Raw genomic sequence first — 25,033 nt, forward strand, 5'->3', positions numbered from 1 at the left:
AGTAAATAAATAAGTCTTTAATCCATTCACATGTCCCACTATGTGTGAAAGGGATTTTCTGTCCGGTTAGTCAGACTCTTCAAGCATCAGTTTTTTAAAAGATGTTTAGTACAGACCGACTAGTCCTTAACTCATTGCTTTTTCTTCCTCTTATGTGTTTGTGAGCTTCTTTTGGCTGTCTTTTAAAGTGATCAGTTTGCTAATGCATTGGAGATGAATACTAGTGTTGCCTTTTCTCTCAAGTGAAGTTGTTTCTTTTTACGTTGTCCATAAGAAATGGAATCACAAGTGTATGACTGTAAAAATGCTTTCTGCTTAATGCAAAGGGACTGAGAGAAATGGGATAGCATAGGCTGTGGATTTTGCAATAATTGAACATGAATTTACACAGAAACAAACATTCTGTGAGCTAACTACTTGCTTATAAAGTGCAGCTATATCTGCATTCTCTTACTGAGTCAGGTAAAAGCAGAGTTTTCACTTTCTGTGCATTGTGATGAAGTGAATTAAGTGTTATGGACAAAGAATAAAAATGAAATAATATATGGCAAAACAGCTGACATAAAAGGGAGATGGAATATTCTATGCCTGATGCTATAGTCTTCTCTGATTTTATTCCTACTGTGAGAGTGGACTGGGGAGGTGCATACTAATAATACAATGAATACTAAATTAATGTGCTAGCTGTGTGTGATCCTTTGAGTGGTCTTTTAAAGGCATTGGAAATGCCTTGTCCTGAGTTTCCCATCCCAGTGAGCAATATGTATGGTGAGGAAAACCTAGCTTAATTGTTGTCATTTATATTTTCTGGTTTCTTTAACTAATTAGCTTTACAAATCACATCAAAATCAGGTAATGACTTTGCTTAAGGTAGCAAAAGTGTTAATTCACCAGAGTAGGAACAGGACACTATTTGTTCATTTGTTCACATTTTATGTGCTTGGATGTTTTTTACACACAGATTAATGATGATTTTTGGAGATGACAGAATTATCTTTTCCCTTATTATCTCTATTATAATAACACTAATACTAAATAAAACTGCATGAGAAAAGACCTTAACAACAAGGGAAAGAAAGAGGAATGGAAGAGAAGAGAAAGGGAAGGAAAGGGAATACCTAACAGATAACAATTACTCATGGATCAGCCATTTTGTTGTTACCCTGAAGATATTGGAGGAGCCATGAAAATACTGATATACACTGAACCTGGAAAGTTTATCACTTGATTCTTGACTAATCTCAAAATGAAAAAGGTACCTCTTGAAGCTTTTTATTTCATTAATTTATTATATATAAGTTATATAATATATATTTATTAATATTTTAATAATAATATTTTGATAATTATTTGAATTTGAACAATCATTCCTGTGTATTTTACATAATCTCCTTTCTTCTGACTTCCCTGATGAAGTAATAATATTTCAGTGGTATTGTGTCCATACTTATTGAAGTACTCCAATCAAGTATGTGAAATGATACATGAGTGCTCAAGGTTTTGTAGTGCTTCAGATTTTCATTAAAACTTTGACTGTCCAATGAACTAATGTTTAATATTCTATCTTCATTATATGTCCAACTTCTAATTACTTTTCAGATCAAAAATGTGACATTGTGCTCAATTTCTGGATTCATCTACTCCCATCAGAGGTCACTCCTTTGAATTTGCTGTCATTTTATGATGTATGCATATTGTAGGTTTCTCTCCATCATTTGAACATTGATCACTTTTTCCACTCTCTTTACAATGGGTATGCCGATATCAATTAGTCTTGAACTGCATGTTATTTTGTGACCTTTCAAAAGGCCACACTGCATGATTTATTTGCTTCTGCTGTGTGTGTCTTTGGATACTGTTTTGTTGTGGTAGGTTTGGTAATTTTTTTTCCCCAAGTGAAAACTCATCAAAAAATATTAGCCTTCTTGCTCCAGTGGAAACTGATAAATGTATTCAACAGATGTTGAGCTTGTTAATGTTTTTTTGTTTGTTTGTTTAGTGCAGAATGCACCAGATCTTGTTATTCAAACTAAAGAAAAACTTCTTTAGTTGTAATAAATAGAAGGCTTTTTCACTTACTGGGATGTGGACCAGATCAAAGTAGTCCAGCTTCAGACAGGTGCCACACTGACAGCCAAGTGTCACTGAAGTAAAATGAAATGCATCCAGGCTAATGAAATCCTTGCCTTCTGGTTATGACTGTGACAGCTGTATTTCTGAGGTTACTGACGTCAAACTATTTTGAACTGAGCTAAGACGATGAGTAATTTAATGTAGCTTTCCAGACCTCTATCAAAATAGGTAAAGATGAAAATATTGCTTCCTATTTCATTTCTGTGAACTATCCAAAACCTGAAAATTTTACATCATTGTTTATGAGTAAAATAATTAGACACTCAACCTACTTTATAACTAATTATCCACTTTTCTAATGTCCAAACAGGTAAGCTGTAGGCTCCTTTCTCTCTGGCCAGGCAATGATGAAGAGAGTCCTTCTCCATTTCTCTCACTCATCATTGCTAATAGCTAGGCCAAATTTGCAACTGAAGAGTTAGTGAATGAGCCCATGTAAATAATTGTGGAATACAGTAATGGGGGAAGATGAACAAAACTATCATTCTGTTAGTTACATTATGGAAAAGTTAGAAATGTTATCATCTTCATAGGCAATTGAAATTTATGTGCACTGTGCCCTTTTAAAATACATCAGGTTACTTCAATTAAGTAGGCCGTTATATGGCAGTTACTCTGCCATCTCTACTCACATGTGTACGGTTGAGACAAATACGAGGTAATGCAACCTAAAGTTGATGGTCTTAAACTAAAATGAATTATTTCAGGTTTTTGTGAATCATGAACACAGATGGACAAAATGAACCGATCTAACAGTGTAGGTTAGTGAGTTTTTCTTGGAATACATTTCCAAGAAAGCAAAGTTCTAATGGCAGAATCCTAGAGATTTTTCTGCAGAAAGAAATTATGAAGTTTTGGATTCAGTTCATTTTCAATAAGCCCTGCTTTCAACATTCTCTAGCACTCAAGAGTACTGGTCAGAATTTAGAGCAGTGTTGAACGTGCTGAGCAAAAGATAAGTCTTTGTATCATAAAGTGTATGCAAGAATTTTGTAGTTGAAATGATATCATCTAAGACACCCTGATTTAAAGAACTCCTGTTTATCTCAGATGTACCTGTCATTAAGTGTCAATTTCCACCTTGGAAAGAAATGACATGTATAGGTGGGTAATAGGCATTTGTAGAATGCAACAAAGTATTTTCTGAGCTTTAATTTACCTACATGCACTTATTCATTCAGTCAGACAATTCAGGGCTTTGCTAATAAGTGGAATGCAGTTTGCAAAAGAAAATGTATTACAGCTGAAATAGATTTTTCAATGTCTACTTTGTAAATTAAATGAGATTGCAAACAGAAGATTAGAGTAGATGTTTGAAAATGCAGATATTGCTTTAGACTACATAATCTAGAAAGCATTTCTATGAGGCTTTTAAGCATAAAATATGACCAACACTTGGAAAGATGAATTAACAGTTAACAACATTCAGGACTTTCTGTGACAGACTTCTTAAGCATGTAATAAAAGATACAGTATAATATTCTCATTACTGTACAAGTACTGATGGAGGATTTACTCTAAAAGTGTGGTAGGATTATAATAGCTCTTGTTCCATGCTCTTCTCCCCATGAGTGGAAGTTTTAGACCAGGGGCTTTGCAGTGTGTTTCTTTGTACTGATAACATATTGTGGGTATAGCATATATTTTCCAATTAAATTATTTTTAAGCATTTCTAAGAACTAAATTTGTGCTGTAGCTACCTGTTACTCCGTTGGCTATGCACAGCTTTCTCAAGTCACAGATTCTAGGTCTTTTTATTTAAATTTTTTACTTATTCAGAAATTTCATAAAGAAAATTTGACAATGAATTCTTTTCCTGATAAGCCCATAATGGTATCTGGGAGCATAATGAGTACCCCACCTTCCTGGGCATGCGTACTGTGGTGAAAGTCAGAACTCAGTTTTCAATTGCAGTGACTTGCCAATGGCTTAAGAGATGAGAACTGTTAAAGGAAACTTTTCATGCAGATGTATAAAGGCTGCAAATACTATAGAAAATAGAGGTTCTGAACCATCACATCTATTCCCAGAGCAAAAGCAAAACTTTTTCATCTAAAAATAAAACTGAATATGGAAATATAGAGTAACCATAAGGGCTTATCTTCTATTAATTCTCTTTGGTCTTTTTTCCTGTGTTTCCATTCCTCAGCAGTAAACTAGGCCTTTTCCCCCTTGTCCAACTTTCACCAACAGTTGGACTTCTACTGAAGTTACAGTTGTCGGGTGTCTCTGTGGGTAATTAGAGATGTCAATGGAAATAGAGGGAGATAGTGGGACAGGTAAGGGAGATCTCTGTTCTTTCTATCCATTAAAGATGAGGGCTGTTTTATTTCACCGGAATGCATGGCAAGTTTGCTCTAAATGCTCAAGTTATACAGGTCACAATTGGATTATAACTTAATCTTATATAAATGTGGTTCCTCTTAAAAGGTCATAGTTGTAAAACTGAACATTGTTATGGTCCTGGCTCAAGAGAGGCACCAGTAATCTGCAAGCTAATCTCGGTTGCCTCCTCAGAAAATAAGGGACATAAGGTCCTGATCCAAGGAAAGGAGCATGTATTAGCTGTGAGGTGTTTTTTTCTTCCTCCCAAGTTAAGAAGTCTTTTCCTCTCTCATTTCTGTTTGACAAGTACAATGTTTAGGAGTCCACAACTTACACACCTTTGCAGGAAGATCTCATCTGCTGATCAGTAACATCATTCTAATATACCACTGTAACCTCAGCCTCTAGGTTATCATGAATCACAAGTGTGAGAATATAGTCAAAGCCCTTTGTTATCTACAGGAATTTATCTTACAATTTTGGGTCATTTCTTCTTTTAGTGTTTTAGTCCATTTCATTTAACTGCAGCAAACCTTTGCACTTTTGGCAGTGTACCTGGTGTATAACAAAAGATAAGAAAGGGGAAAACAAAATAAAATAGTTTCCTGACACTTCAATATGGATAAACTTTTAAAACTTCTGAACTATTACTGTCATTTTATAACCAGAAGAGTTGTCACCTTTCTGAGACCAGTGGTACAAACAATACAGCTTTGTGCTTCTATAGTGTTTGACATTTTATGTGCAGTAAATATTGACTTCAAGACTCCCTTGACAGAACACGAAAATTCATTTTGTGAATTGTATTGGCAGTCTAAGTAGGTTCATTCTTTTTCACTTGAATCACCTGCTCTAATTTATTAACTCTATCTCCAAGGTTTTAAATATTTACCTCTAAGTTTGAGATATATTTCCAGCACAACATGTATTTTGATGTTAGAGAGACATAAGATGAAGGTTACTCTTCAATCAAATTATTCTAAAATGTCCTATAACATCTGTATGAAAAATAGGTATCCTCATAAAATTGTACCCAGACCATAAAATGGATGGATCATCTTTAAACAGGCTCCAAAGTGACATATTCCCATGGTGTTGACTTCATTTTGCCATGAATTTCAATCCCCAGAAGTCTATCTTTTGAGATTGAAGTAAATTCAGTGAATTTTAGAGATATGTTTCAATTCATTTCATTGCTGAAATAGAAACATTATTTAATAATAATAATAAAAAAACAAAACTTATTTGCCTCAGATTTTGATGACAAACAGGACAAGGCAATCTCCAGAAATATTATTTAATGACTCATGATTTGATTGAAAACACAGCGAGATACGTATACTCTTGCATATGCCAATGGATCATGAGAACTAAGGAATGCTAACTTTTTACTTATAGCCACTAGTAACGTAAATGTAATCATATAAATTGCCTCATACGGTATGCAGCATATTTCCACTTGCGTGGGAGTTTACTGTTTGCTGTACAGTTACCAGGAATCAAAACAAACAATTGTCTGAGCATCAGTGCAGAAATAAAAGCTTACTTTGCCAAAGGCAGCTTGATGTTCAAAATAGAAGTAACTGATCTTAGAGAGAATGAAAAACTTATTTATTTGTTTATTTGCATACTTAGAAGTATAGCACTGCAGTCCTGCCAAGATAAATACCTCAAACCTCAGAATTAAACAGTGTTCCAGCTCAGACCAGAAAATCAGCAAGTGCTTATAGTTTACAAATAAATGTGATGCAACTTTTGGAGTTAGATTCAAAGTATCCATCAGTAGAAGTGAAGTATCTATCAGTAGAAATGGCATCTATACCAAAGCCATTGGAATAATGTTGCTACAGGACAAGATCAGTAAGATCAAGAACAGAATTTGCTGCTTTACCTTTGAGTCCCTGATAGCTTGGCAAATATTAGAAGAGAATTTCAGTGATGCCAGGGAAATTTAATCTTTTTCTTTTATCTTACTGTGTGGCTAGGAAACATTTGCAGTATAACTAAAGAGTAATGCCATCTATTACAGAGTTATAAAATATTCCAGTGTTAACTGAGAAGCACAATAGTTTAAAAGCTATCATTAAAGCCAAGAACTGAAAACACTGCTACATTCTGAATTAATTTCAACTTTTACTGACTTTCATCCAGAATTTAATTTTTGTTGCTTTAGCAAAACAGAAAATCACTCTGACAGCTATATAATCTCACTGTAAGATCAAAGACCTAGTTTTCATAGGTAAAAAAAGGCAATCTATTTGGAGGACAGTCACAATTTTTACTCTACAGCAAAGTATAGTGTTATATGTTGATAATGTTCTCTAAATAAAGGGACTGAATGCTAATTTTCATGTTATATATCAAACTGAGAAATAATGGGCTGGCTGTGAGGAAATGAATGCTTATATAACGTTAGTTTCACTAACTTAAAAAAAAGTCACCAGTTAATTAATCCGTAGATTTGTAGTAGTGAATATAGGTTAAAGAGAAGATTGTAGGAGAGAATATATCTTACATAAAGAGATTTATCACTAATATTGGAAGTATCTTTTTGAAAGCAAAGTGGTTACTGGAGAAGTCAGATTTGTTACAAACTACTCAACAGTAATTTGAAGAGCTATGCCCTTCCCCAGATTACATGGTACTGAACTGGTTTAAGTGGGACTGTATTAAAGAAAAAGGATTTATATCTAAAATACATATATAAAAATATAAATAATAATAAAAAGTATAATATATAAAAATATATAAATTAGATAACAGATTTCCCAGAAGTATCAACTAATCCTAGAACATAACATTAACAAAAAGTACAAAAAGCACTTATTTCTTTTCTTTTTAGTAAGAATCTCTACCTTTTAACTATTCAACACTTGTGCATATCTCTGTCATTAGCCACACAGTAACTTTCCAAAGGAGATTTTTACTTGCTGAATATCCCCACAAGGAATCTGAGTTCACTTATGTTATGTCTGGCTGTATGAAGACAACAATATTCACTTACTGTCTCACTTTTAATTTGTATTATATTTTACTTATGATGTCATTTTCGATATGAAGCTTCTAATAGTTGAATTCTCTAAAGCACTTAGAGATTTTTACAGTTTTCCCTGGGGGGTTCATTGCTTTCTCCTACAAATTTGATTTTTTGCTTTGTCTTGTTTCTTCCTGGAAAAGCAAGTTCTGTAAATCCAAAGAGCTTGGAACGTTTTCTCCTGCTATGTGTCTGAATTTACTAATTCTTCAGCTCTTAGAAATATTTGGACTAGTGTGATCATGCTTAAGCCATCGCTTAAAGACATCTCAAATGTATGACTGAAGTCTGAATAATTTCTTACAGATTTAGCAGTAGTATACTATATAGTAAGTTAGATGGCATCAACAGCCATTAGAAAACCTAACAGGCAGCCAGTTTGAAATATGTAAATTTTTTCTTGTATTGATTTTTGAATGCTGCAGTTTGTATGCAGTTGGTGTTGGTTATATTGTGCTTCTATCTAATCTCCTTTAAACAGATCACTTAACTTTTCTAACTTGCCTTCACAGCACACAAATCGCCCTAGAAAAACCTGTGAAAGGGAAAGACTGCCTGTTTGTTTCTGTTTACTGCTTCACCTTGGTATGTAAGTTACATTTTGTGTGTGCTGTGTAATGTTGTAACAGTAGCTGTAGTGGGTCACGCTGAGATGAGAGTATCTGAATCTGGTTGATAAAGCAGTTTCTCTTATCACTTCAGTTTTCTTGAGTATCCCACAGGGGAATTTAAATGCACATGAATCAAATGCAAATAGCAAAAAATACAAGTGGGGCATCCTAAGCCGTTCTATTGCTATTCTACAGGAGAATTACTATTTCTCTCATTAGAATGCGAGTTATTCTAGACTCCTTATCTTCTCATTTACTAATGGTTGTGCTTTTTAGTAAGCAAGACACCATCAGCTTTCTTTCATCTTGGTAGGAAAGTGCAAAAAACCAACTTGTTAGAAATGGCGAACAGATCAAATCTTCCAGAAGCCAAATAAATGGAAGGCCTGGAAACACTTTGAAACTCTTGAAAGAATGGGAAATATAAGACCAATAAAAGAAAACAAATAATATAGAGTACGATTCACTCATGTGAAAATTGAAAAAGCAGATAGTTTGAAGCATGTCTCTATTAAAAAATTACATCCAATAACCACTAAAATATTAAAATTGTTCTGCTGTCTATATTTGGGTTGAGGGGTAATTATTATAGGAATTGTCTTGTGTGAGCATTGGCCATAAAGACTTACAAATTAGAATATGGAAGAGTTTTAAACTTAACATCTTACATTACTTTCATCACATTTAATAAAATATGATCCTCTTCCATGGTGTTTCATCAGTATGCATAACATAATTACCATCATCATCTAGGCACATCTAGTGAAATGAGAAGTTTTATAATCTGCAGTTGATGAGTGACAATTTTTGTATCTTCTCTTTTCAATGAGTTTCACAGTTCCCAAGTCCTGGGAAAAATATTTTAACACCTTAGGAATAAAAAAAAGTACATCAGAACTTCATCTGGTGAAAACTGTGGTGTGTACATTAAAGTATGCACAACTAAGCCAAATGAGAGTTAATCTACTGCAGATACATGTTTACATACTCAATTTTTTGGTTAGTGATCAGATGATTGAACTAGATTGTCTCTGAAGGTCCCTTCCAGCTATGCTATGCTGTATTATACTAATATATGCTATATTATTCACAAAAGACACAGTAGTTTAGATTACAGAATTATCTTTAAAAAATATAGAGAACTTATAATTGTATAATAAGTGAATGTACCAGGGACAATATAAGAATGATTTTAGGTTGCCAGCAATACAGCTTCACTTATTTGTGATGCTCCATGATAGCTAGCTCCACTTTATACTCCAAAGTCGCTCCTAAACAGTATAATGATCTTCTCTAGTTTGTCTGCCTTGAATAAGTTACTTGGTTAGTTATTTTAGGTTGAAAGATGACAATGGCTCTTCATTTGAATTCTGATAACCCTAATTTATTTGAATGTAGATGCCTTATGTTTTATTTGTGTTTATTTCCAACTTGATACTTGATATGCTTTTAACCTATAATATCTGCCTCTTTGCTAGCTGTTCAGCTGGCCTTTTCAAACATATGGCTATTTTTTTAGGTCATTATGATGTGTCCTGTTTCATGTCTTGAGCTGGTATCATTACAAGTGATTTTCATTGTGGCTTGTCATTGGGGTGATAACATGAATGGATAGAATTTTAACTTGCAGTGTCATTTAGAAAGCACCATTTCATTAAGTCACATTTTAGTGGGGTTGATATTTTTACTTTTTTTTTTTTGTCTGGATATCCCTAAGCAAGCTGCAAGTAAAGTGAATTTATCAGAGTGACTGAAACTTGTTGTTTACCTCTGGAAGAGGAGATGAGAAACTGAACCAATATGCAGCATCATTTGCTATGAAGAATTCAAGTTAGTAGGAGTTTTGAATAAACATGAACAGCAGGGTAGTGTCCTTAGAGGTTATTTCTGTTTCAGATGAATCTTCTTGTGCTGCATTACCACCTGCACTGTCCCTTGTTTGACAAATTAAAAAGAAACATCACAAATATTTTAATAAATATCACAGAATGCTGCCAGAGTTTTATAGAATAAGGCAGCACTACAGATATTTTAAATTTGGAATATTGGATGACTTCAAAATGTTTCAGTATCTGGGCTTGTTGAACATCATGATCCATTCTCCTAAACCAAAATCAATAAATGAAACATAAAGTGAAATAAATATCACCAACATCAAAATCTGTACTGTGTTTTCTGGAGGAAGGTTCTGAGAGCAAGCTACGTGCTAGAATGTTCATTCTTCCTTGCAGATCTACAGAGGAAGTGCTCAAGTTGAGCAAGAATAGAAAGAAAGTTTAATGAGCATAACATTGTTCAGTGCTACATGTTTTAACTTCCTGCATTTCCTTCTGTAATACTATTAGAATCTGTTTAACAGGGACGATTCAGTGTTCCATTCAGAGATAAAGACACTTGGATCTCAGTCATATTCATACTTTCTAAACATGTTATTCACAAAACAATTCTGTATAATTTACTTTTATAGCAGAAAAATAGTTCTGCACTTTTTTCTTTTCTAGCAAGGACATGCCAATTAAATTTTTGTCTTTAGGATGTATATCCATTAGTGGGCAACACATTCTCTGCTGCTGAATTATAATTGAAAGTTCAAGCCAAGCAGTAGGAAATGCATGAGAAACTCTTTTCTAACTCTGCCTTGTACATTGTCTTTTCTACAGAACATCATTCTTCGTATGGTCTCATCCTTATTTCTTGTTACACGTATGTGTTTTCGGGAACATGTATTTGTCCTTCCTGTAGAATCGTACCAAATGCTTCTCTAAATTGTTGACATTTGTTTTCTTGGAACAGCTTGCCTTTGTTTAATGTACAGTTTCCTCTGTTACCTAAACACTGTCCAAGTATTGTTGAATTTACTGTTTTTTCATGGCTCTCCTTTGTGTTGCAGTCCGTCCCCATCCCCCCCCCCACCCTTCAGAATAAGACAGCAAGATGTCTCTGTTTCACATTTTGTTGTGCTCTCAGTTGGACACCACACTGAGACTGTTCATTTATTGTTTATTTCTTTTTTTCTAATATGGAAGAAGCTTAAATAACAACATTGTTTACTTTCTGTCTATCCTCTTTGGAAAAATAGAAATCAAGTCAGTGGTACAGCAGAATCAACAGACTATCCATGGTGAGCATCATTGCGCACACCACAGGATATTGGAGTAGTTAATAAATATATGCATTATTAAAATAGCTATAATGATTGTATTTGATAGTTTGCCCTATTGACTGGGGGGAAAAAATGAGTTTCTAATTTAACAGAACTTCAGTTTCCCATCTGTTTCATTTCACTGAATGGTAGATCCCTTATTTAAGGAAGCTAAAAAACAATACCTGTGATTATTTCCATCATATGGATAGTTATCTAAGGACAATGAATTCCAGTGAGGAACTACTGTTTCATGGATTACCAAACAGCAAACAAGTGGATGATGATTCTCTGCTAAGGTATTTGAATTTTCACCACGGCCATTGAATACTGATGCATAATGTAGAGTGCTCAGAAACATTTCCCAGGGCTTGGTATTAAGTTTTCTGTGCCCTTAGGAACGTGTGTGTTTGATGTAAGCACTAGAAGTCTTTGATTATTTTCAAAATAGGAGCTGGAAATATTTTCCAATTAAGAAATGTGTCACAGTTTTGAATTCTTTGATTAGAATACATCTTTTGACAATGAACAAGGTGGTGGCTTCTGGCTTGCAGAGGAAGATGATGTTTTGCTGTAAAAAGGTAACCGTGGAGATGTCAGTAGATGTTACTTGTTGAACATGAATATGCAAATTCAGAGTTCAAAAACAAAAGAGATATTGTGCCTTGGGAATATTTCCTTTGTTGTTTTCTTTCCTCTTTTCTTTTGGGGAGACAGAGTTGTTAGGAGACTAGGAATGTTAATTACTATGATAAGCATATAAAAACATTCTGAGTAACGCCTATTGTATGAGGGGTACTTTCTTGAGTTTATTAGCTGGTGAACATTCTGCTGTTTAACAGAACTTCTATTCAAATATTGAAGAGATGAGAATTAGGGTTTTTGTTTTTTTTGTTATTATGCTGCTGTTTTAGGACTTTCTTTTCCCCTTATTCTAAAGAAGGGAATGAAGAAAAAGCAAAATAGTTTATGTAGCAAAGGGATGGAAAAGAAAACGTAATACATAACAATTAACTGTAAGCAAGAGTGGTATTTGGCTTTATGGTGAGTCATAAGGAAATCACAAAGGTATTCAGTGTAAAATAATTTTCATGAGAAAATATTAGTAGGAGCACAAATTGATTACATAGAAAATCTATTGTCATTTAGCACTTATTTTACAATTAAAGCTAAACTCTGTTCTACAGCATAGAGACTTGCTAATGTACTTGGAATGTGCTGTTTCCTAGAATAGGAAAGCCCTCTGGTTGGGAAGCCAAAGTGGAGCCTCTAGGTCAAAAACCATTTATTCTACTGCATGTCTTGTAAGGTTGCTGGTTTTTGTTTATTTGGTTGCTTTGTTGGTTTTGTTGTGTTTTATTTTCCATTGCTTCTTCTCCCTTATGTTTTCAAATTCAACTATTCATTCTCTGTAAAAAATAAAATAAAATAAAAATATATTATAATAATAATATTAAACTGCAATATAACCAAGTCTTAAAAAAATTAGGAGTTCAGGCAAAAGGTATTAGTGTGGTGACTGTACTCAATCCCAGTGGTCTGGGTCTGCCTAGAGGTAGCTAGTGAGAATTTCCCTGACATGTACACTAACTAGCAAACATTTTCCTTTCAATTTTATCTCTGTGCCCACTATACACCTCCAGCTTTATCCTATTTGTTACACAACATTTGCTAGAGATAAATACAGTGCAGGTAGGCCTTGCATTTGCTTTTGATGATACCTTTTAGAACTGACCTTCAGTTCTCCTGTAATCTCATTGCAGGGTCTTATTTGGGCAGAAGTTACCAAACTGTACTAAATTATACTGAGCTGTGGTGGTCTGGAGATAACAACAAACTAAACGAGTAAGTGCATCCTGCTTCCTGGCAGCTTTCTAACAAAATCTCTCCACCTGGACTAGAGGGATTTGAATTTGCAGTTGTGCAAATCCATTCTGCTGGACTGAGCTGTTGAACTGTAGCTGTTATTTAGTAGACCGAAGGTACTCATAGCCATGAAACATACTAAAATTTTAATTGCAGGTAAGATTAACTTATTTTTATATTCTAGGAAATGTAATATGAAGTTATAGTTTGAAGAATGCATATGTTCTTTCTAGCATCAGAAGAACAGAAGGCAAGATGGCACAGTGTAGCCCATTGAGGCTTCCAGGTCTTTATAGGTAGAAAAATGCAATTATAATAACATGGTAAAGTTTAACTTGAACAGCTATTTGATATTAAGCTGTGATCAGAGCACATTTATGGTTGAAAACATTATTCTAAAGGTGAATTTTTGCAGACTGAAAGGAACTTTAGTACTGTTCATAGCAGAATTTTCTTCAGAAATAAAAGACCTTGGGCCAATTCTGTCTGTTACATTCAAACAGATATTTCAGAGCTTATACCAGATTCAGAATCCAAAATTGTCAGTTGGGATTTTGGGTGAATTCTACTGTACAGAGGTATGGAATGAAATCATGAGGTCATTATCATTTAGATCAGAATTTAATGGATACTAATTTGGAATAAAGAGGTTTGTCCCATGCTTTTTATAGTTTAGCCAGAGCACTTCGAGTGTCATCAGAATTTTAATCTCCCACAAATCAAAAGGAAGCCTTTAAGAAGCCAGTATGTGTTGAGCTAGTAAAGCAGTCAACCTGTTTTACTCTGTGCTGGAGAACACCTTCACTACAGATTCATTTTAGATGTTCACTTTCAGCATCACTTATTGTCCTGAATTAGCACATTGTTTCTTAACAATAAATGTGTGTAAAAATATGTCATTTTTAAAACGATATTAAAAAATGAAAAGATCAGTCAGTTGTACTGAACTGCACATGAATGCTGTTCAAAGGAAAAAAAAAAATAAAGAAGAAGAAACATAGCGCTACACAAGCTCTCATTCAGCCTTGACAGAAAGATTAGGTAGGGCTGTGGTCGCAACTGAAGCTTAATAGCTAGCTGGTGGGATTTCTGCTAAGGAAGAAAAAGAGAAATTTCAGAGGAAGGGAAAGTATTTTCTCTTACCCTGATATTCATGAGGCAAAGTAGTCTATAATTAGAAGGTGACGGGTCACTTGATATGAAACTTTTGTTCAGCCTGCTGCAATCTGAAAGGAAGCAGGCTCTGGCTGAAACAGCTCTTACCATGGCGTCTGCATCTGTCTTGCACAATATTTTTCATATTTAAGCGCCTGACTTCATGATTAGTTGAACGTCAGAGAAACATAAAGAATAATATTTTCTATGAAAAGACTTTTTTGAATTAATTGAATCATTTGCAACCCCTTCATGTGTCAGAGGTAATGAGAAAGGTCTCATTTACTCTAGGCCCAGTATTACTTTATGAAACATTATTTTTCAAAGCAATTGTACCTTTGCATGCTACAATCTACTCCTTATATTGCAAAAATAATTCTCTCCTTTAGGCTGGCTTTATATTAAATTTTGAATTTGTTAGTTAATCACATCAAAGCACCCATGGCATCTATGGGTATAACTCAGTTCCATGCCATTGGTAAATCTGCCCTGCTGATGTGAGTTATGCCAAACTGCTGTGCTCTGCTCTGGAAGTAACATGCATGGCAGAGACAATCTGCAGCTGGTCTGTTTGAACTCACCTCTCCTTTGAGAATAAATAATGGCATTACTTAAGAAGCCATTCATGCATCCATCAAATTAGCATTATTGAGCAGAAGTGTTATGTCTTATAAGTCATTAATTATTAACAAGCTCTTTGCTGATTCATAGTAAAAGACAAGCCTCTCTGTGAAGCTCCCAATTACAGCAGACAGGCAGGGCAGGAGTTTGAAAAGTATAGATGGCCTAATCATATAGGTTGTCCCCGGCGGCATATTCAAAGGCATCTATGACTAAAAAGCTGAAATTGCAGAGTTTTCAAAGCAGCTAAACCTAACTTTTAGAAATCGTGACTTTGTTTTCTAATGAAAGCCTTGATGTATTTAAATTTTGGTAATAAAGTCCTCATTACATCTGTTTTTCCTTCTCATAGCAAACAAAAGGACCACCAGTGTGATGATTGAGCCTCTTGATGCATCTGCTCCATGTGAATTAACATACTAGATCATTCTTTGGATCTGATACAGGAGGCATTTTCTGAGCACCGATAAGGTAAGCACAAAAACAGTGGGGAAATTGTGCTGCCTTCTTGGTGCATGAAAACAATAATCAGGAGTTTAAACTATTTTAAATATATTTTTGTATTTGATTTCAAGGCCTGCGTTAAACATACCTTCTTTCTGCAATAGGATTTTAGTGGCTTGATCTTGAGTATTCAGCAGTAAATCTCTCTCAGTCATTCCTGTTGAAATTATGGCATTTAACATGTGTATGTATTTTAAAAAGAGTCTATTCCGTATTTCCCAAATCAATACTTTCTAATCAGAGTTATAATTATTATTCTGAATCCAGTGATACTTCCTTTTGGTTATAATGCAAAACCTGAGATAACTTCAACTGGAAAACTACAAGAGAGAGAACCTGAGAAAAAGACTTCACTACTGTGAAATCACCAAATGAAACTGGGTTTGGATTTTACATTCGTAACTGTTTGAGATTTTAAGAGAAAGGGGAACTCGTGCGTACATGAAGTTCATCAGTGAAAAATTCACCACCATGCACAATATCAGCTGATTAGCCAAACTTCCTTTAATTTCCTGGCCCTATATGTTCAGGTGAATTTATGCGATGCTAGTCAGGACTTTGGATTCTCAAGACAGTTTCTTCAAACACGAGGCATTGTGTTTACCTATCTTGTTAATGAGATTAGATTTCTTCCCTTCATTTTCACCATTAATCAGCCTTGATTTCTTCATGGCCAACTTGCAGTGTGGCGGCTTTCAGTGTTGGTAAGCAAAGTAACAAATGAAATAAATAAAATAATCCCTAGGCTGCCGCTCTGTATTATTTCAGTATCCCCTTGGATAAGCCTTCTGTCTCATTAATAGACTTTGCAGAGCTGCTAGACTCTTTAAATTCATTGCAGAGCACTCATCTCTGTTCATCTGGAAGTGCTTGTTTTAGTTATTTTGCCTGATAATGTGCATCAGTTGATGATTGTCTTTAGCTTTCAAAGATTGCATATTACTTTATACTTACATCTGATTTACAGGGACATATCAACATTCAGGAGCTTGTGGATTAAATGAAATAGTGTTTGCCTGTTTGTGACTCCAATCCCAGTGAATTAATAGCTGAGGGTGAATTATAGCAGTTGAGCCCTGGGAAGGTTGCATATTTCACAGACTTTTCCCCATGGGTCCTCAAGCTTTCCAGATAAACTGGGAGATAGATGCTGTTAATTTTTTCCAAATTCTGTAAGCAGATCTCACTGTGCTCGTACTGCAATCCAGAAAGTGGATTTCAAGTCAGCAATGTCTAAGTAAAATGCATCTATCTAGTTGTGTAACTGGCTACATGCAGCTGATAGATTGGAAATTCGGATGTATGGAAGAAAAATAACCTGACTAAATAGACAAGAAGGAAAATGGTGCATTCTTCCTACTTTCTTCTAAGAAGATAAGTTAGTTTAAAGCTAGTTTGTAGTTGTTGCTATACTTTCAAGGGAACTATTGGAAATGTATTAAACTTGTTCTTAGGTGAGGTTAGCCTATGGGTATGAATCCAACTGGAGCATCTGCCCAGAGAAATGGGCACACATGTGTTGATCCACAGCCACTGAGGACCACAGCTTAGTGATGGTAAATATTTATGCAGTGGGCTTTAATGAGTAATTAATGCCTTCTAGGAAATGTGCTACATTTGAAATGGTAGGAAATGGACCAGTATTTGCTGGAGCAGGGAACTGCATGTACTGTCTGACATTTTGGGTGTTTTTCCATTGCAAAACTGAATTCCACTGGATAATGGAGAATTCAGGAGAGTAAGAGAGAAAAAACATATTCCTAAGACTAGAGTGTTGGCATCTATACAGAGTCTGTATTTCCCCCAGACTTACAACACAGACCAAATTTCACTGGCTGCTTCACAGAGCATTACTTGCCTATGGGCTCCTTTTAATGCTAGGGAGAGATGTGTTCACATCATGCTCAATCCCGTAATGCCAGAGACTGTCTGGCCTGCAGAGCATTTGAATTCTAGGATGCACTTTGTGGTCTTAGAGCTCTGCATTTTATTATTATTTTCTTTTTTTTTTTTATGTTTTCTTCCCCAGAACTGAGCTCCTGGGCTTATTCTGACATGAGTTATCACTCAGAGGTCTGTGGGAATGCCTTAGGACCCCACAGCTCAGGTGTAGCTGGCAGCCCAGCAGATCTCTCTGGGACTGTCATCATAGTGTTCCTCTTGGCAGCCACATAATCTGTACCACACTGCACAGATTTGTGCCTTTCATGTCACGTTGTCATGTGTCCTCTGAGTGCTACTCATGCAGGAACACAAGTGGCTGGCCAGTGTACGCTGCTGCTACACATGGATCTCTCTGCCAGATTGGGTTTAAAATATTAATCTACAGCCTTGTGATAGGCTTCCTAGGTGATAGTCACAGCTTGCAAGGGCTTATTTGGGATATTTGCTTCCAAAGCTGGCATCTTTAGAGATTGGAAAGAAAAATATCTTTATTCAGACTCCCCTTTCCCCCCTTTCTCTGTCTTTCCCTCTTTTTCCTTTCTTTCTGTCTTTTTGAGACTGCTGGTAGGTATATTGGGAAACAAACTGGAGAGGAAACTTGTCTTCAGCTTGATATTTCCACTCAAGTTCCCAGAGCGCTGTGCAACTAACAGAATTTACCTCCTTTTTTTTTTTTTTTTTTTTTTTCTTTTTAAATGAAATTATTTTCAAGTAAGGTCAAAACAAATGAATATGGAAATAAATGAGCTTTTTAATTACAGAGAACACCATGACTTTGGTATGAAATACCTCGGAATGTTTGAATTCATGATGTTCAATTATAAGATAAACGGTTTTGCACTTAAAGTGTCGCTCCTAAAGTCAGCACTCACAAATTAGTAAGTTAGGGCATGAACTACCTGAGTGCACCAGACACTCTCTCCTCTGTCCCAAGAAAAAAATTACCCCTGCAAGGCAAGTTTTGACCTGCAGGGCACAATGGAGACAGAAGTATTCATTTAGACAATCGCTATAGAGTAGCTGATGAACTGTAAGTTCTAGAGACATTATAAAGCAGGCAGCTTCACAGGAAATTTTCTCATTTGCTTTCTGGAAATCTCACCGGGTTGTCTCCTACCACCACATTTCAAACATCACCGGCATATAATAACAGATTCGGTGCTTTTAAGAGCAAAGTGGCTCTCCATCACAGGAATGATGCACAAGCAGAGAGCAAAGGCAGATAGTGCAAAGGTTTCCTAGCTCTTAACATCTCCACTATGGTCCCCTTTGAAGAGAACTCCAGTATATGAGGAGGGAAGGAGCAAGGAGTAGGCTGCAAGGAGAGCTTCAGGACATGTCTGACAGTGCACCCACTGACTGGTCTCATCTGCACTTGCCATTTTCTTGCTAATACTCCAGTACTCTATGAAAAAGAATGGAGAACCCATCCAGTTTTACTTCTGTTTTCCTTTTTATCAGCAAAACTCCAAGTAGCAAAGAGGGTTCAACAGTTGCATGCAGCCAACATTACAACCAAACCAGTAGTTCTTGCAGTGCTTTTATAATTGTCCTTGTGCTTGCTTTTCACAGCACCACATGGATCCCTGAGGCTTCTGCCAAGAATCCGGGGTCTTGGTTAAGTGTAATGTGTGTTCTCAGTTGAGGTTAGCTTGCAGTGCATCTTATGTAATTATAAGCCAAATATTTTTATTTTTTTATTGTTATTAGAGATGCTTCGGGCCAAGCAGCATGTTCTTGTGAAAATTTAGCAGCTACCAAAGGAATGACTAAAATGCCAGCAGTCAAAAGCCTTAAAAAACTAAATAAGACAAAACATTAGTAGCTGCCCTTTCTCATGCGTCTCAGCTACTTTAGCAGATGTAATATTATTAGCTTTTTCTGTTCACACTAAATTAAATATGCAATCAAGTAGGGGTAAGAGGCAGATTTACAGAAGTTGAAAATAGCGTGTAAAAGCTTGTTCACAACAGCAATTAGCAACTGCTGAAACCTGAGGCAGGCGAAGTGCCTTCTAAGCAGGAAAAACTCAGTTCTAGAACTGAATTTGGAGCAGGTGGTTTCTGGCAGTGTTTGGAACAGCTCACAGTCGAATAACTGGAAAGGAGCTTTCCTGATATTTCAAGTGGTAGGAATCTGTGTTGCATAAAGGATTTATGACTGGCAGGTTTTAGAAACAGTTGAGTGCAAACTGGTTCAGCATGGCAAGGCCTTCTCAGTGCCACAGTTCCAGCTGGCTGTAAACTGCTTAAATCAGTTATGTGACTGCCTGCTCTGGCAATAGCATTTTGTTTTGTCTTTCCTCTCGGTTTGGCAGATATTTCTGATTCAACCAGACTTTCTTCTGTTGATAGGTTTACCAGCTTAGTTCCAACTAGTTAAACCTGTGCCATCAGGTTTCTTGCGACTGATAAGAATAACATTTGGTCTACAGGAGTTTGAATTAGAGGATGGTGATGAAAATCTCTCTGAACTCCAAGTTTCTGTTTAGAAATCTTAGGCTGTCGTATGGGTTATCTTTGAGTAAATCTTAAGGAATTCCCCAAACGTGGCATCTTTTCCCCGTAGACCAATTAAATAAATAAAATAGAAATAACTCTATCAAGTTAAAACAAAAATGGTAAGTTATTACACTGGACTTTTTTTTGTGCCCCTTTATTTTGGAGACAAATTGATGGAGCAGTAGACTGATGTGATAAATCAGTCCACTTACATTTGGCAGAATAAAATTAGCATTGCTGTTACTTCATAATGGGTCCTGGCTGATCCATTACAAATTTGTTAATATTGAATTTTAAACAAAATGGTGAATTGCTGATCAATGCAGTTAAAGAAGCAACTTAGATCAATGCAGTTAAAGAAGCAACTTAACCCCACCATTATTTGCTTTTTAAATGCTGTCTTAGTCTTCCATATCAAGAAGTTACTTTAAATAATATTACAGGGCTTAGGTTTGTGAACCCAAAGGAAACTTTAGCAGAGAATTTTGCTTTTTCCTTCTTCCAACCTCTCTTCTGTTAGAAAAATATCTGTGATGACAGAAGTAGAGAAAAACATCAAATTGGACTCATCCTGCCCATAGGCTGGGATGACTGAGAGGCCCCTTGTCCTCTGGATAACTTACTGAACATCCCTCTCACAAACCTGCACTATCTAGAAGAGAAATCGTATTTTAATAATACAGTGATGTTTCATTTTGGTGACCAGCATCTTTTTGTAGAATAAGAGGATAGAGGAGAGAGGATAGAGAGGATTCTCAACTGCAAGTAAATATTTGTAAAACACTGCTTTCCAAACAACTTTATTTCAGCGGTTGTTTGCACAACTCTTGTGTTAAAAGTAAAATAAATAAATAATTAAAAAGTACATTGCAGCTTGCTAAATTTACAGTGAACTGAAATCGATTCCTAAATCAAACTAAATTTATCAAGAGACAACTTCTCAGAAGTGTGCGTAATATTTCTTTTCACCTAATATATTCTCTTTAATATGGGTAGGATAATAATTATTAATCATGTCTCCAATGAATCCCTGGAATGAAGCACTTCTCCAAAGCGAACACGATGTGTTCAGTCTCTTGGAAGAAATGAGGAATAGGACTAAACAAGCTTTTAGTTCATGCTGTGCAGTTTCATTAATGTAAGTGGGAGTCTCAGAGATGTTCACTGACAACTGTTGCAGTGTGCTCTTGGGAAATACTGGCACTCCTCAGAGAAGAGATGTGAAAATCCTCTGCTTGAGCAACTTTCCACAAGCACTGGGTTATTCCACAAGCCTTCTGAAATGAGTTGAGGCATTCAACACACATGTGAAAGTAGACATGCAGCCATCCTTTGTCAAATATTCTTGAACTTAATCCAGCAAGCAGGCTTACCAGAATAAGGTATTGCTCAGTAGGAGTAGGGATGAAAAGATTTGGTTTTAGTATAATAGAAGTATTTTTGTCATTGTATCTGCAGTGACATGGAGGAAAGTCCATTGCTGCTAAGGAGCACGGCCATTTCACTGTGAAGAACCTTGGCATTTAATCAGTTTGATGTACTTCCAACCTTTTTGTATAGATATATTTTTCCCTGTAATTTCACTATAGGGTTTTTTTTTTGTTTTTTTTTTTTTTTTTGTTGTTGTTGTTTGTTTTTTTCTCTCTTCAAACATTTGTCAGTGGATTTTAATGGTTTGCTTTGTGAATTTATGGATCTTCAAAATAGCCAAGTGCTAATTTCTTCACTGTCTATATGCTCTCCTTCAGTTCATGCCTATCTGTATTTGAATAATCCATATTTGGCTCCTTTAGAATTACAGTCATTTAAGTTTTATGCTGGTGTTTCTAGTTAAAAAGATATAGATGACATATATATTTACAAAAACTTTAACAAGCTTCTTAGTAGACAGTAGAAAAACAATACTTCTGTATTGCTTTGCTATGCTTGTGTAGCTGAGATCTTGATTTATGCATTCTTGAAGGTTGTACAGAAGCATTCGCTAATTCTCATCACTGCTTTTGTAAATCTGCTGATATTTTTTAGTCTGAAGTACTGAAGGCATCCTGATCCCTACGTTTATCTTAGAGAAAAATAGAAGTATGTGTGTCCCTTTGAAAAACCAGCTCTGGTGAAACACTGCAGCTGACAGTGAGTTGATAACGGTCCCAGAATTCGGATTTGCAATTTCCACATTACTTTGACAGTCTCTCACTTCATAACTTGTCCCATAATAGGACTCTCACTTCATCTTCTCAGTAGGGCTAATGTCTGGCAACTGTTGTATAAAAAAGAGCCATCCCATCCCTTTAGTCAGACAACTTAATAAGAGAGGATTAGAATGGCCATTAAACCACAACAGATGACCACCCAGCATTTTTCAAGGGAAAACAGTTTGTTCTCTATCAGGAATGGATGAACCAGATGGAACAATATATCAAATATTAATTTCTTAATGTATACAACAAAAGGATTTACAGATTTGACAACCTTTTCCTCTAATTGCAAATAGAGAACTAAATGCTTGTTTAATTTGAATTCATTCATTTGTCATAATTTCTACCTTTTCTACAGGAGTATAAAATATCTGTATAACCAGTTAAAACAGTACCATGCTAACAAATCTATCCCTTTGGGTAGCTCCCCAGTAGAGGCTACCTCTCTATTAAATAAGCACTAAATTACTCCTGAAAAGTCAAATATATGTTTCAGTAAGATGAAAACGTGTATATAAGGAGAGATGTTTCTTTAAAATTTTAGCTCTGGCTTCAGAACTTCCCTCCCTGCTCTCAGAGCCATGCTTGGCACTTGCTGTGCTTTTTCACTACAGGAAATCCTGACTTTCAGCATCTCAAATATTGGTCAATTAAAAGGATTCTTTAGTAGAGAGACTTTGGAATTATACAGCCTGAGACTGGGTTATTAGGTAGGAGGCTTTTGCACACACCTTTGTCATCTGATTTTTGAGCAGTACCAGTTTTGTATTTATTATTTTACTCAGCATTTTTTATTCTATGCTGTCTGCTCAAGTTTTAGGTAGCATGTGCTTGGGAAAGCAGGGTGGATTTGCTTTTCCAGGAAATTGCTGGTTTGCTTTTCTTTGACTTTTTCCAACCATTGCTGTCTGCACACTGAGGTCACACAGGTCTCTAACATTGCGTCAAGGAGGAATTGGCTGACATGATCTGAGAAAAGCATATTATAATTTCACCTCTGTTATGCAACACGAGTGGGAGCCCTGCTGAGGCAGGAGGGTTTGATTGGCATTTATTCCTTCAGCCTGAAGGGTCAGATCTGCAGGATTTGCCTGTTTTATTTTTGGACTTTTGCTATTGGTTCTACGTAAGAAGTGGAAGAGGACACAGAAAATATGAATTACTGAGAGGATGATATTCTAGGTTTGCAATGTTTTTCTGAGGTTCTGAAAGCTATTTTAGGAATGCTTAAGAAGTAATGATACTGCATATAGCAAATGGGCCATTCTCTTTTGTTGAATGTGTTGGCTGAAGGCCTGTTAGATGTGGATGAGACAGGCTAAGGCTTGTAGAAAGGGACATGTATTATTCCAGATCGGGATGATAATTCTTTCAATTGCTAAGCTTTTTTTCACGTTATTAGTGATATCCAATGTTACTGAACTGCAGTGAATTTATGCTAAAAATTTTATAAATTGTCAAGTGAGAATGTGTTATACCGTATGATGATGTTTTCAAGTAGTGTTTCAGATGAGTCTCTAAAATAACATCCTATTGTTCAGAAAGTCATCAAAATCAGGGCCCTCGTGATCATTATCAGCAAATTATTTGCATTTCTTTTACTGCAGAATCAGGAAAGGGAAGAAAGGTCACAGAAGATGAAAGGGAAAAAGCAGAACTGTTGGGCAAACCTTCTAAAACAAAGACACAAGTGTATTTATGGTTATAATTTTGCACAGATCAGTAGGTGCTCTAACACCATGCTTCTTGATCACAACATAAATCACACTTTAATTTTAAACTTTGCAATTCATCAATAGTTTCCATATCAAAAATAATTCAGCACTGACACTATTGGTTTACAGGGAAGTGAAACAAGAATGGGGGAGACTTAGTAATGGATTAGTTGGCCTGTCAACAGAGACAGAAAGATTCATGTTGTCTTCTCTATGTTTCTATCACATGCATAGAGCTATAAATAACAGTAACAGCTAATCAGATGTGGGAAAGATATATGCCTATAGTGAGAACCAGTTTTTTGTACTGTCTGAGCTTTAAAAATTTAGCCAGTAAAAGCGAGGCCATTTTACTACCTTTTTTTTTTTTTTTTTTTCCCTTGGTATATCCACATCTACTTAAAGTACTTTCTATTAAGCCTTGCTTTCTTTGGTCATGGTGTAGTAGTTATATTTTTAATACGTGTCTCTGCAACTCCGGAGCAGGTTTTTTTTTAGGATAAAAATATTTTATTCAGCCAAATGAGGTGTTTTGCAGTATTTGGTTTCCACTGAGCATAGAGGTAGTATAGTTTGGTTTATATTCCTGCTGCATGTAAAAAATACATGATCGTTTGCCTAGCTGTTGTGTCCCTTCTTTCATCCTAAACCTGGCTAAGATTCCTTTAGATTACATCTATCAGGGGCACAAATGTCCTTGAATGATCTGCTTGAGATGAAAAGCCCTAAATGGGCATTTATGGGTTTTATTCTTACTTGCGCTTGTTCATTCTGTTGACTGAATACTTTCCATCACACTGAATCTCTATATGAAACTATTAAATCAATGTTGATAATAGTATTAATTTCCCATATGCTAAACTTTATAACCAGAATATTGGCATGTACATTCTATTAAGTTTACAATTTGTGGTACCATGTCAATATGCCAGAATGAAAAACACAATGACAAATCACTTCTATGTTGATACAACTGTGAGCAACTCTACTTCTGTCTCCTACTTCCTCACAGTCTTTATAATACTTACTGAGTACATGCTAAAATTGCTTAGTAGTACAATAACATGCATTTTAGATAAGAGTTAAAGGCATTTAGGAAAAATATACATGATTGGAAATGGAAACGATGGTGGATAGAATGATGCTCTGACCATAGCATTCTCCCATATTCTCAATATGCCTTACAACTGCTGGCTGACATCTGAAAGAGAGGTGAAATTATGTGTACAGATCACAGTCTTTGTGAAAAAGAAATGGCTGCTTGGGCATGTAGAGGCTGTCTTAATA

This window comes from Coturnix japonica, chromosome 9 (genome assembly GCF_001577835.2).
Source record: "Coturnix japonica isolate 7356 chromosome 9, Coturnix japonica 2.1, whole genome shotgun sequence".
Classification (NCBI taxonomy): domain Eukaryota; kingdom Metazoa; phylum Chordata; class Aves; order Galliformes; family Phasianidae; genus Coturnix; species Coturnix japonica.